Source organism: Notamacropus eugenii, chromosome 5 (genome assembly GCF_028372415.1).
Source record: "Notamacropus eugenii isolate mMacEug1 chromosome 5, mMacEug1.pri_v2, whole genome shotgun sequence".
NCBI classification, from domain to species: Eukaryota; Metazoa; Chordata; class Mammalia; order Diprotodontia; family Macropodidae; genus Notamacropus; species Notamacropus eugenii.
Window position 1 is genome coordinate 114,077,891 of NC_092876.1, and position 14,916 is coordinate 114,092,806.

The following is a 14,916-nucleotide window of genomic DNA, read 5'->3' on the forward strand; positions in this document are numbered from 1 at the left end:
GAAATGGCAAGAACAAAAAATCATAGTGAATGCTGTATAATTATATTAACAAAGAAGTTCTGCCCTGGAGAAGAAATGAGAAAATAAACCTTCTCCCTTCTTTGAAGAGGTGAGGGTTATGCAGGTAGAATACTGCAAATACTGTCAGATATACCTGTACTGCTGTTTAGTTCTGATGAACTGTTTTTACTATTTTTGAAGGATTTGTTTATCCTTAACAGCTCTCTGAGGATGGGACATGTATTCAGAAATGAAAATGATGTAAAAAGATAATCCACACAATTCATAAAAGAATCATCATTATCAACTTACTTAGAAATATCATAATACATACACACATCACATCCTTAATATGACATAAGAATCAAACTGGATTAAAATAGTATCCTCAGTTCTAATCACATTGATTAATTAAAAGATAAAATTTTGAATGGCTTAACATATATCTTTTATCTACCCTTGCAGAGAAGATGGAAATATGTTGGCTAGATACAGTACAATTATGTAGATCTGGAACTAGTTGAAATGGCTAGACCAAAAAAAAAATCACTAATTATTCCATATAAACTTGGAAGAAGGTCTTTGGTGCTTTCCAACCATTCTTTGCTATGTCCTCTATCATATTAACAACTTGAATTAATGCACAGATGGCATGTTTGTTAAATTTACATATGGCACAAAGCTGAGAGGTATAGCTATCACATTTTATGATAGAGAAGATCCAAAAAGGTTCCTGTTAAGACTAAAATAATGCCACTCACAAGACTATACTTATGCCGTTTAACTTTTAAGTCATGAACATGGGGTTCAAGAAATATGCATATAAGTATCAGATCAGGCATACAGGGCTAGACAGAAGACCATCTTAAAAGGAATCTTCAATTTTAGGGTTCTAAACTTTCATCATGAAGACAATGATATGACCTCCCCCCCAAAAAGTAATCATTAATCTAATCTTAGGATATACTGAAAAGCACAGTACCCAAGACTAGAGTTCATAATACTCTTTCCTAGGCAGAACACATCTGGCATACTATATTCCATTTCAGATTCCACATTTTAGGAAAGATTGATAATATCTAGGAAAGACATTGAGAATATCTGGCAGAATCAAGCAGTCTGCTGAAGGTCTCAGAGATCATCTCATATAAATATCAAATGAAAGAACTGGGAATATATAAACTGGGGAAAAGGCAACTTGGTTAGCATGCATGACAGCTATCCTCAAGTAACTGACAAAATGTCATGAGGAAAGGAAATTACAAAGTACTTGGCCCCAGAGGGCAGAAACAGAAGCAGTGGGCAGAAGTTGCAAAGAGTCAAATTTAGGTTTAAAGTAACAGAAAATCTCCTTTTAGAACTACCTAAATGCACAATGGAATGTTTCAGGAGGTGGTGAGATCCTCCTCAGTGGAGATCATCAAAGACTAGACAATCACTTATCAGTTCACTGTACAGAAGAATCTTATTCAGATAAGGCTGAACTAAATGGCCTGTGGAGTCACTTCTAACTTTGATTCTGCGATATTATGGGGAGCTCAAAATGAATGAAATTTCAGCTTCAGTGATAATTGCAGAGGAAGTTAAGTGGCATGCTGGATAGAGTGTTGGGCCTGGAATCAAGAAGAACTGAGTTTAAATGTGACCTCAGACACTTGCAAATAACTGTGAGCCCCTAGGCAAGTCACTTAACCTCTGTCTGCCTCAGTTTTTTTTTTTCCAAAGGTAAAATTGAGATAATGAAGCACCTACCTCCCAGAGATGCTGTGAGGATCAAGTAAGATAATATTTGTAAAGCTCTTATCACAGTACCTGGCACAAAATACACAATAAATATTTGTTCTGCTTTCACTAGCATAACAGTACATCTGAAGAAACTGTAGAAATCACCTCATCTAAACCTCTAATTTTACAGATGAGGAAACTGAGATCCAAAAAAATTAGGTGATTTATCAGAGGTCACACAAATTATTAGTAAAACTAAGCTAAAAACCCTTAGGAGGAAATACGATTGCCTTTGTTAAGTACATAAGGGCCTTCCACAACCTGGCTAAAACTTTTCAGGAGTATTAAAGGCTACAATCTTTCCAGGAGTGTCAGAAAGGTCTTAAAGAAGGTTTTAAGACTCAATAGCTATTAAATAAATAATGAATTGTTAAATATCAATAATAATTACTTGATATTACTTTTGATAATTAAATTATATCTGATGCAATTTTATTCAAGTTTTAATAGCTATTAAATAAATATTAAACATTAATATTTTAAAACTTCACTGAAATCTTGAGGACACAGAGTATCATTCTCCCTTTATGCATTCAGGTCTACCCCAGGGTGGGGAGCCTGCAGCCTCAAGGCCACATGTGGCCTCCTAGGTCCTTAGGTGTGGTCTTTTGACTGAATCTATGTTTTACAAAATAAATACTTTTATGAAGAGGATTTGTTCTATGAAGTTTTAATTCAGTTAAAAGGTCACACCTGAGGACCCAGGGGGCCACATGTGGCCTTGAGGCTGTATACTCATCCTTGGTCTACTCTAACTGCAAAAGTTGTCCCCCATGCCTGGAATAAACTCCCTTCCTCACCTCTGCCACTGCCTAGGTTCCCTCAAGGTTCAGTTCACATATAGCATCCTTTACTAGCAATTTCCTGATCTCTCCAGCTCTAACAGTGCCACACTATATACCCCCAAAGACTTACCTTACTGGAGGAAGGTGTAAGAATTGAAAATGACATTTTAGAGTCTTAATTGGTAGGTTATAACTGCCAATAAGGAAACAAGAATGGTTTTGACAACATTTTCATAAAAAAATACTGATTCACTCATTGTCAGGGTATTGTGATGTTTAGTTCAAGATGTTTCTGGCTTGTTCCTCCACCATAATTTTTTATTTCTGGTTTTCTACTTTTAGAAAGAAATTTCTTAATGGATTCTCTGTTATTTCATCATTATTGTTGCTGTTAACCCTAATGATATTTTTCTCTTTTTAGTTTTATTTTCCCTTCTTTTCTGGGATAAATAAATTATTTTGTTACCTGTAAATTACCTGTGTCTTCACTGGTTGTTTTATCTGTTTACCTTTCTTGTAGTTCTTTTGTTTGGGGTGTAAAAGAAGCAAAAAATTACTCCAGGTCTACTGTTCTTTTTATGAATGCTTTGAATGTCTCTAGCTTTTTAAAACGCAAAAACTGAACAACCAGCTCTTCATTATGTTTAGACTCAGACTTGCAGGGTAGATCGCCTTGGGTTGCATGTCGAGGTTCTTTGTTCTCGAGAACACATCATTTCATTCCACCTTACAGTTTCTGATGAATTTAGTATAGTCTTGTGATACTGAAATTTTTCCTTTCCTTTGTATTTTAAAAGTCTCTTCTGGTTGCTTGCAAAATTTGTTGTCATTTGTTGTTCAATTCAACCACTATATGGCCTTGGAGTTTGAAGCAAAGGGTATTTTTTTCCAGAAAGAAATCCGTAGGTTCTTTGGACTGGCACTTTGTTTTATGCTTTCAGAAGTTCTGGTCAATTTTTTTTTTGCATTATTCTTTGCATTATGACATTTGGGTTTTTTGATTTGTGTTCTGAGAAACCTATAAATGCACATAGTCTGAAATAAATATTTTGCTTATATATTTTTTTTTGCTTGAGATTAGACTGTATATTTTTATTTTTGTAGATTTGTATATTTGCTTTGTTTGAGATTATTTTCTTTTAATGTCATTTCTTTTTGCTTCTCTTCCTCCAAATTGTGCTTTATAGCCAATGTATTTGCATTCCCAATTAGTTGTTTGCTCTTTTGCTCCTTTGGTGAAGATTATCCCCATGTATTCAAGTTTTCCTGTTCTGCTAACAGGCTATAAATTCTGCTTTCATAATTCTTATTTCTCATTTAAATCATTTAGGAACATCTTGCTGTGGTTCCATCCTCTCTTCAAAGTCTGCTAGATCCTCCCCCTCATTCAATTCCTTTGTCCTCCAATATTTATTCAGAGATGTCTGGATTCATACAGATGATTCAGAGGCCATATTCTCTTTTTATCAACATCTTCCCATTTGATTTATCTGCTTCTGCTCAAAATCTTTAACCAAATTCTCTTCCTCCTGAGATCTCTGGTCATTTCAGTCATTTTTCTTCACATTCGGCTATCATTGACTTTTTTGCTCCTTCTCTTTAGGTCATTTCCCTCGGGGCTGCACCCCAAAGCTGCGTCATCCTCTTTCACACTAAGGGATTCATTTTTCATTCCTTTAGTCTTATGAGGGTATAAAAATGGTCACAGCTAGATACCAGTCCCCATTCCTTCGGATCTGATGGAGTTCCCACATATATGCACTTCTTTTAAGAAATTACTATATTCTAGACTCTGTGCTACATGCAAAGGATAAGACATAACTGCCCTAACTTCAAGTGGCTTAAATTATTCTAGGAAGAAAGAACATGTAAACAGAGAAGTAAATTTTAAAATATATGCAAAATAAAGTCATTATTTTGAGAATAACTGAGGAGATCAGTAGAGGTCTACTGTAAGAGTCATTTAATTTGAGCTCTGTCTCTGATTCCCTGCTCTTCTTACTACTATACCACAGGGCCTTCTTTTCTGGGCTCAGATTCTTCAACTGGATGCTGAAAGAAGTAGACTGCGTAATTCACATCTGTAAGACTCATATTTACATAGTGCTTTGGGCTTTACCAAGGTGCTTTCTTCACAATAACCTTATAACATAAGTTACATTACCCAATTTTTAAATGGGAAAACAGAGCTTGAAGAGGTTAACTGAATTATTCACTCATGCCGTTATGTGTCAGAACCAATACTGAGACTCAGATTTCCCAACTCCAAGCAAACTTAGCAGTCTTTCTTATTATACCAGGCTGCATCCTAAACCAGATGATGTCTAAAGTCTTTTCCAGCTCTAACAATTTATTATTCTATGATTCAGCTGGATGCTCAAATTATCTGCCACACACATACCCCGAACTTGAATTATATTTTTTAGCTCCTTTGAGCATTTAAGATATTTTAATTATTTCCTCAAGAATTATGTACGTACATCTCTCATGTTCACTGTTAAGCTATAAATTCTCTAAGAACAAGTTGTGCATCTCATTTATCTTTTTATCTTCCTCAGTATTAAAAGCTTAGTCAACACCAGATGAATTAATGGAGTAATTGACTGACTGAATAAACTAGGTATCTTACAACAAGGACTTCACAGCAATAAAATATTTTTTACAGTTCTACAGATGTTATTCTTAATAGCCATGTCAAATAACCATCTTACATAATAGATATTTAAGTATGTGCTAAATTGAATTTAATATGTACTGAATCTAAATTACATATCTGATTTTTTTTTAAATACAATAGTTAATAAATATTACTAGAGCGTAATAACTGTATGTATTGGGAATGCAAAGGGGGAGATCAAGGAAGAGAAAATGTTTGTAGGAGTATGCAACAAGAGCAGGACAGCCTAGAATTTATTAAAGTGCTTACAGCCCAAACAGTGCATGAATTCTTTACTATCTCAAAGGATGAAGGAAACCAAGGACTTCACTCAATCTTTTATGCCCATCAGAACTGGCTTCTTTCTGATGAAGAATGTCTTCATGCAATGGAACACTGTGTTAATATAACTAAGTTTTCTTTGTTTCTACAGAAAAGCAATGGGTTGTGCAACTTTATTTTCACCTTAGTTAGATATTTCATTTAATATACTTATTCTCACACAACGACTGAGAAATATCAAAGACATATTTGCATACAAGGCTAATTCTTGGCACTTGTAACTTACATCTAGCATCAGAAATTTCTTGGTTGAAATGTTACTCTCAAAATACATTTAGCACTCTTAATGAGATTAATACTAGGAGAACATAGCTTCTTGCTAAAATGGGGGAAAGGACAAAAAGAGGCTGTCAAGAAGCCCTATAACACCCTAGAAAATAACATCATTCAAGTAGGCCAAAAGGAAAAAAAAAATGCAGAAAGTATGTCATTTTATGAAATATAATATTTTCACATAGCTTCTTATATTAAGACAGTAAAAGAGTTAAATTTATTAAACTAGTTATTATTCTTAGTGCCCAATAATTCCATTACTTTATTATTTCAAATTTAATTTCAAAAAAATTAACCCCTTAATATGCTGCTACTTTTTAAACTGTCATAATATTTTTAAGTACCATGTGACTGAAAAATTTGAAAGGGGCTAATTTAACATAGAATTTGTAGGCAAATTACAATAAAAATTCTGTTAACTGAAATGAAATTTAAAATAACTCTACTGTCAAGGCAAAGTTCTACATGATTAAAGAGAAATTAAGTTTCTTCAGTATAGGAATAATGTTAAAGACATTTTATTAATGCTCAATTATTTGAAAAGTTCTAAAAATAAAGAATATTTTTACTACAGTTTCCCAGTATTTCCTGCAATAAAGGTTTATATTATTGTTCTGTCAAGAGGGATGGCCAAACACCACGTAGAAAGAAGCATGTTAACAGAATTAGGTTAACCACAAAAGGTCTAGCTTTCTCACATTTTATCACTTTATTCTTTAATATTTCTATAATGAAATCTAAGACACCATACAAAACTATGCACCTTTAAAAGAAGTCACCTCACAAAACCAAGAGCAAAGAGTCACTGACTGATTCCTTCATCGATCATTCATTAAGCAACTACTATAAGCCAAACATTATAGCACCAAAAATCATAACATAAACAGTCCCTGACCTCATGGAGCTTTTACTTGACTAGCAGGACAAGTGTGTACAGAGATAAGTAAATACAAACTGTATGCCAAGTGAATACAAAGTAACTTGGAATATGGGAGACTAGAAACAGCAGGAAGATGCAACTTGAATTTGGCTTTGAAGCTGAGCACTTTCAGACATGGAAGTGAAAAGAAAGCTCATTCCACGTATCAGTTCCAGTATATGCACAGACACAGAGGCAAGATAGATAAGAACGGAGGGGAAACGAGGAATGGACCACTTTAATGAAAAATGTAAATTACTGATGAAGGTCTTTCAATGTTTTTTAAAAATGTTTATGTTATGCAAAACACAATATGTATATCTAACAAAAGAAATGTACCGATTAGCAATGTACTCTTTTTTCCAAAGAAGCAAAACCAGAAAACAAATAAAGCTTGTCATTAGAAAATCTTATGAGAAAAAGAAATGTATTTTATTATATTTATAACTGTTGCGTTTTCTGAAATCCAATATTAAAAAGGTAATTTAGCTTATTATTAAAATTATCAAGGATAAAGGTTATAATCATGCTTATAGTTATTACATTTATAAATGTAGAAATTTCAGAATGATAAAACATAAATAAAAAATAACTAACCAAAAAAATCAGTTGTTAATGTCTTTTTTAAAAGTAGATTTTTATTCATCTGAGTTGTATTAAAATGTATTTTATGTAAAAGGTGAATTGGGGGCAGCTACATGGCACAGTAGATAGAGCACCAGCCCTGGAGTTGGGAGGACTTGAGTTCAAATTCCACCTCAGATCCTAGCTATGTAACCCTAAGAAAGTCACTTTACCACAACTGTTTTAAAAAAAAAAAAAAGTGAAAAGAACTCAAAATAAATGAAAGAATATTAAAATTATTTGGAAGTGGACTTTATTCTCATTTGCAGTTAAAGAAACTTGAGATGATCAGAGATTAAGTGATTTGGCCAGGGTCCCAAGACAGTAAGTGTCTAAGGTCAAATTTGAACTCATATCTTTCTGACTCTGGACCCAGATTCCTATCCACTGCCTCACCAAACTGTCCATAAGAAACAATGTGTGTGTGATGAATACAGAGGTAGAGAAAAAATATACACGAACTGATGCAGAGTTAAGTTGAATTAAGAAAACAATACAGTAAGTACAACAATGCAAATGAAAAGAATTACACACAAAAAATCAAAAGTTGAGTGTAACAAGATTATCAAGTTCCAGCAGGATCTGAATGGAGAGATATGAGACACTAGCCTTCAACCCGTTCCTCCGTGAAGGTGCAGCGGTCCACAGGTGCTACACATCCAATATGTTTTCAGACTTTTTCAATGTAATCATCAGTTCTGCTGACTGTTTTTTCCTCTCTAAAAACACAGTTTTTTATACGGGATAACCCTCTGGAAGGTGAAGGGGGAGGGATAACTGGGGTAACTATGATGATGTAATAGATAAGAGACTGATAAAAACTTAAGAGAAATCATTTTATTTTAAAATGTGAACATCACTACAGAGGTTAAGGATCCTATATTTTTGTAAAATACATTTTGATCGCTATCTTTGGTTTTCATAGCACCCACATTTCCTAATATGTATGTCCTCCTTACCATCTCAAAGAGATATAACTGACAGTTATCCAGGACAACCTTGAATCCAACTGACCCCAGGGAGAAGGCTTTATTCACTATTCCACACTCCCTCTACATTTAGACACTTGGGAATTAATATTTCTACTTATATTTCGCTTATTCATTGGAGAGACCTCAGATAATAGAAACTAAATCTATCCCATAAATACTAAGTTGATCTATTTGCAAACAATCTAAACTTAAAACTCAGCTTGTGACAGAGTAGAAGAAGGATCAAAGTCATACTTAATAAATTTTTCACATTAAATTTTAATTGTCAAGCAATGTACCTGCTTAAATGTATAAGATCTTAGGTCACACTTCACTTGCAACTTCTTTTAAATATGGATATCGCTCTATATATGACTACTACATATAAAGCAGTTTTATCAAATCTTGGTGACATATTAACTAATATAATGATACCTGCAGGGATGATGAGGTGCAGGATCTCTTCTCCATTATAAACACATGGATAAATTCAATTTTAAATTATTGAGGACACAAAAGAAGACGAATTCTGAAACACTTCTCTAAAGCTTTGTTTTTATAACATGCTTTATAGTCATTTGTTAATCCTTACAACATTCATCAGGCACAGAAGAATGACAAGGACTGTTATTCTACTTTACAAGTCAAATAACATGTTTTGAAACAAAAGAACATTCCACTGTAGTCTAATTCTAAAGTCTCACTGTAGCAAGGAGGTGACCATGATTTCTGGAAAACTAACTAAGAAGAAACTAACTATGAAATCATACTATATTGGAAAGTATTCATGTATATGCCTGGTGACACAATATATGTCTGCTGTCCAAGAACAAACCTATCTAGCTAACTTCAAAGAAAAATGTCACCAACTTAACCACATGTCAATGAGATTTTCTAAACCTGCAGCTCTCCAAAGACAGCTACTATATCTACAAAGTGTGTTTGAAGGTGTGGTTTGATCTGAATTGCTGGAAAAAATATAATAAAATCATAGATCCTCAAAGTACTTAAGTGAATGTGAGTGTATGATCTATCTCCCCCAGAACCTATCTTAGTGCCCCATACAGAGTAGATGCATAATAAATGCTAGAATGAAAGAATACCTTTTCAATGATTAAACTTCTCACTTCCTAAGAAAAATGTACAAATTTCAAACCATGATTCAACAGTGCCAGAAATGCTACATCATAAGCAGTACTCTACAATAACTTACTTGCCAGTAAACATACATCACTTCACATACTAGAGAAATCAGTGACTGGTTTGCATATTAAGTGATGCTTTTATTGAAAATTTGGGGGTTTCTCAAAGTGTGAACAACTATGTTGTACTGTGTATTCCAATACTGTCAAACACAGGAAGTACAATTTGTTAGCTAAAGCTGTTAGTTGTTAATGGTTAATGAAATCAACTTGTTTTACAGAGTTAGTAAATGCCACAATCTCTTTTGATTCAGCCTACGTGAAATATGCATTACATATGGAAGCTGTGTGGAAACTAGGCAACAGTTTTAAAGATACAGAGAATGCTACCTCTGTTTAGAGATGTAGGTTAGTAAGTTATCCAAGAACTTAAAGTGTAAGCAGATGGTTTGAATATGTGTTTCCAAATTGATAACAGTCATCCGGCTCCAAACGAAATGTGTATGTTTTTATAAATCTATGTTCTGTCATGTTCCATTTGATGTGACATGACAGAGTAATATACTGTGTTATGTTCTGTTACATCTTTGAAAATAATAAAACTTAAAGAAAAAGGGAAAAAACGTAAAACTTTTCCACCAATGATATCAGACACATCGTCTAGCTTTACCAAAAAAAAAATACTGAATGTATAGTCAAAGTTCTAGGGCTCTTCTGTAGGTCTTGATACTAGCTAAATACTTAACTTTAGGCAAATCACTTCTTTATCCAGGCTGAGTTTATCTATCTATAAAATATGGATCCTATCAGTTAACTGGCTATCATTCATAGATATTGTGAGAATAACTTAGAATCTGTATGACTGATTTTGACATTACAAGGAGAAAAATAAACCACTGCATGCAAATTTACTTTAAATTTACTGAGAGCTTAAAACCATATTGCATAACTATCTAAAGAAAAGAAGTGTCAACTTAAATCAGTATTCTATATATAAAGCCCTAAAAATCTATTTGTTCATAATAAACTTAAAACAGGATCTGTCTCAACTGCCTACTTACACAGATGGAATTCACATGAATAATTTTTCCTTTCTCTGATTATTTGTGGCCAATATTCAATTTTTTTTAAAACTGTCATAAGGGTTTTAGTACAAAAAAACTCATCTCACCTAAGTTAAGGCAAATTCATTTTTTTAAAAATAGAGGCAAACTACGAAGCACCTCCTTCTGTCTCTCATTTGAAGAGCCTGGCTTTCACTTCAGAGTGCTATCTTTGACCCATAAAAAGGATAAATGTTTTATATTTTGAAAAACAGATCCATTTGTTGCTAAAAAAAAAAATTTAATCATGTAAATATAAGTTATCTTTCAGATACCATGACATCTAATGAACAAATGAATATTTTTGTCTGTTCTTTTCACAGTTGCATGTGAAAATGACTGATACAAAGATGTTCATAAATATTAAATGTTAAATAAATATTCTGGAAATCCAAAATAATTACAGAATCAAGTAACTTTTCGATGACATTTCTGTACCACAGCAGTACAAGACAGACAGTTTAATGCTGTTTCCAACAGTCTTGCCCAATACGTTTAACATATGAAGATGATGACATACTGGCATAGGTATCTTCTTTAAAGGTAACTAATAAGTAATTCAAAAACACCAAAATATATTAACAGATAATGTTTTTACTTTATTTTGTTTCTTTACAAATATTAAGTGTTTTTTTTTTCCTCACTCTTCTCCCTCCCACTCCGTCACCCCCCCTGCCCAATCCTGCCATGAGATCCTAAGTCTTCCAAAATTGGTCATTTTTACAATTCTGAGGTTATAATATAAATTGTTCTATTTCTCATTTCACTCTGCACCAGATCATAAAAGTCTCTTCAGGTTCCTCTAAAACCATCTCTTTCATAATTTCTTACAGCATAATAGTATCCCAGTTTACAAGCCACTGCACTTAAAAACATTCTGTGAGAGTTTATTTATTATTATCTACATTACAGTTATCCCTTCCACATCATGGCCTATCCCATCATGGTTTTTATATATCATGAGTTGGTCTAAGAAATTAAATGGGAATTTGGGAGGGTGGAGTTTTGAGGAAGCCACAGATGACACAGAAAAAGTTCAGAAATTGAGAAATGCATGAAATATACGTATGGTATTTTTACTTAACACTGACCTACATGTAGCTTATGATCAAATACTCAACTCAAATTTTACAATAACACCCCCATAAAAGAAAATAAGGAAAAATTCAGAACTCTTCTCTGGTACGAAGGGCCATTGAGCTTTTCCATATCACAGTTACACCACACCCTTAACCCCCATGATGTGGAAAAGATAACTGTATACTGAGGAGATACCTGACTTTCCTAAGGCTAAATAACTAAAAGAAGAAAGAGAGGAACGCATGTTTCTGGACTCTTAAATTCAAATCTCTGTCAAGTACACCACTGTTACCAGAAAAGAAGCCAAAGGACACAAGTAGTAAGACAATTCTTAAAATTCTAAAAGCCTTAATTTAACAGTAGGTCCTTTTAAAGTGTTAAGTCATTTCAGTCATGTCCGACTGACTCTTCGTGATCCCATTTGGGATCTTCTTGGTAAAGATACTGAAATGGTTTGCCATTTCCTTTCTCCAGGGCATTTTACAGATGAAGAACTGAAGCACACAGGGTTAAATGACTTGCCCAGAGTCCCACAGCTAGTGACATTCATGACACGCATTCATGAAGATGAGTCTTCCTGACTCCTGGCCCAGTACTCTATCCAGTACGTCACCTAGCTACTATGCAATCATTATCTAATGATAAAAGCACTAACACTACTAAAGAAACAGAGCAATATCTTTATATATGAATGCAGAAGACAAAAAGAAGTTACAGCTAAGCAGAAAGACATATTCAGGAAGACCTAATCTTGACCAAACAACATCATACCCCCAAGTCTCTACACATAAAGAAAATATAAAAAGCACAGGTGAGAGTTTTCACTGGTGCTCAGTACAGTGCCAAGCGCCTAGTAGGCACTTAAAAAATATTATTTTACAAACTCAACTCAACTTTTCCAGAGTATACCACATCTTTAGAATCATGGAATTAAGAGAGAGAGAGAGAGAGAGAGAGAGAGAGAGAGAGAGAGAGAGAGAGAGAGAGAGAGAGAGAGAGAGAATATCAGATACTGTTTTGGCTTGAAAAAGAAATACTCAAGCATTTACAAGATATACCTGCCAGACACGTTAAAAGTATATAAAATACTATGTTAGGATATATCCTGAAAATTTTTATAAAACAAAAAATCTATCTTGTCAAAGACTTTTCACAAAAGCTTTATATGTTGACTGCATAAAAATAGTTGCGACCTAAATGTCCAACAATTGCAAATTGTGACAGATTGACTTAATGGAATATTATGGCGTAATTAGGACTGACAAGAATGAGGAATCCAAAGAAATCTAAAAGTCCTTTATGAAACAATGCAAAGTGAAAAGGCAAAACTCAAAGCATGGAATACACACAACTACAGCTAAATAGTCTCTCCTCTGCCTTTTACAGTCTCTAGTTGAGAAGATCATGACCCCTCCTACATGTGTTCTTTCTTGTTCCTCTAACCTGCTAGTATCTTCCTCTCAAAACTATCCTGTATTTATTTTGTATATGAGGCAGTGTGGTATAATGAATGGAGACCTAAGAAAAGAGCCAAAAGACTCAGGTTCAAGTTCTGTCTCTATGCGGCTAAACCTAAGCAAATGACATAAGTCACTGTCCTTAGGAAATTCTCCTAGGCTACGAGCTGTAGAGAAGGTGCTGACCTGCATTTGGAGAGAGTTATCAATCAGAAGATTCTTATACTAATGAAATCACTGGTTCAACCCTTGACCCGATTTCTATATTGCAAAATACAACATACAACTGAAGGTGAAACTCATTTAATCCATTTGTGTGTATTTGTGTGTCTATGTATTCTGTACGGAGCTGACATGGAAAGGTACTATAAATGGACAATGAACTAGCCTAAAGCTGAGTAAGGAAAAGATATGACTGGACAACAGTAGGGAAGGAACAAAGGAAACAGAAGGAAAGGGGAAGAGGATAAGTGTTTATGCAGTACCTATTACATGTCAAGCTCCATGCTGATCATTTTACAAATATTATCTCATTTGACCTTTACAACAACCCTGCAAGGTGGGTGCTTTTATTGCTGTTTTACAGTTAAGGAAACTAAGCTTAAGTGACTTGCTCAGAGTCACATAGCTAGTATCAGAGGTCAAATCAGAACTGTGGTCTTCTGACTTCAGACCTAGGAGTCTATCCACTATGCCACATAGCTAACCAAGAAAGCAACATATTTGATGACACCAAAATTCTAAGCACCTAGGCAGCACTGTACATTGAGTGCTAGACTTAGAATTAAGAAAATTTTAATTCAAATCCTACCTCAGATATTTATTTCTCTGAGCCTCAGATTTATCATCCAGCAGCACCTACCTCCGGAATTTCCGTGATTGTCAAATGAGATGATATGTAAAGCACTTTTTAAAACTTTATAACACTATATAAATGCTAGCTCTCATTCCCCTATCATAAAATCTATCTTTTTAAGATCGAAATTTTCTTGGTGATGTTATATGGCTGTGAGTCATGGAATATATCAAGTTCTTACAAGAATCATCAATGCAAGTGATTCCAAGGGCAAAGGAGAGACATACAATAGGTCTATTTAACTTGTGTTAACCAACAATAATTTGCACATTTGAAATAATACAGAAGTCATCATCAAAAACATGTATGACCAAAAAAGAAAATAAATACTTATATATTAATATTTGTATATTAAAATAAGGGATAGTTGCTGTTCCACTCACAAATCATTTGAGATGACCAAAGAAGGGAATCTAGCTTAGGGGTAGCTCCTCTATGTAGGATTTATGAAAGGACATTGATAAATGTGGTAAGAAGGCACTGGTAGTTCTGATCTGAACCAATATTATGAATATTACTGAATCTATATATGCATATAAACACAGATACAGAGAGGTGAAACCAGGGTACACCTGTTAAAACTATCAATTAGTTGGTTGTTTGCTCTCCTTTCTTGGTTTGTCTTAAACTTGTGTAATTCTCTGGTCACTTCAATGATAGTTCAACTTTCACTTCTTTCTTCCACTTGCATTTTTATGTGACTGATTGTGATTCATTTATTCTTTGATCCTTTGGTTTGCTGACATCCTGTATCACTCCACAGCTACTGCATTGTCTTCACCATATTTAATACCAAATATTCAAATTCTTAGCTGCCTATCATCTAAACAGACACTCATTACGGTAATGACCCTGCACTCCTCCAGGAAATCCATTAGATTCTGCCAGGAATTCCATTCCTTAACTATTAAAAACTCTCAAAA

The 14,916-nt window shown here is 34.0% G+C and overlaps 1 protein-coding gene across 2 annotated transcripts in view; it reads right to left on the minus strand.

The window, feature by feature from the left end:
* Positions 1 to 14,916, minus strand: part of TMEM135 (transmembrane protein 135) — a 345,033-nt gene that overhangs the window by 195,928 nt on the left and 134,189 nt on the right. The window lies entirely within an intron of this gene.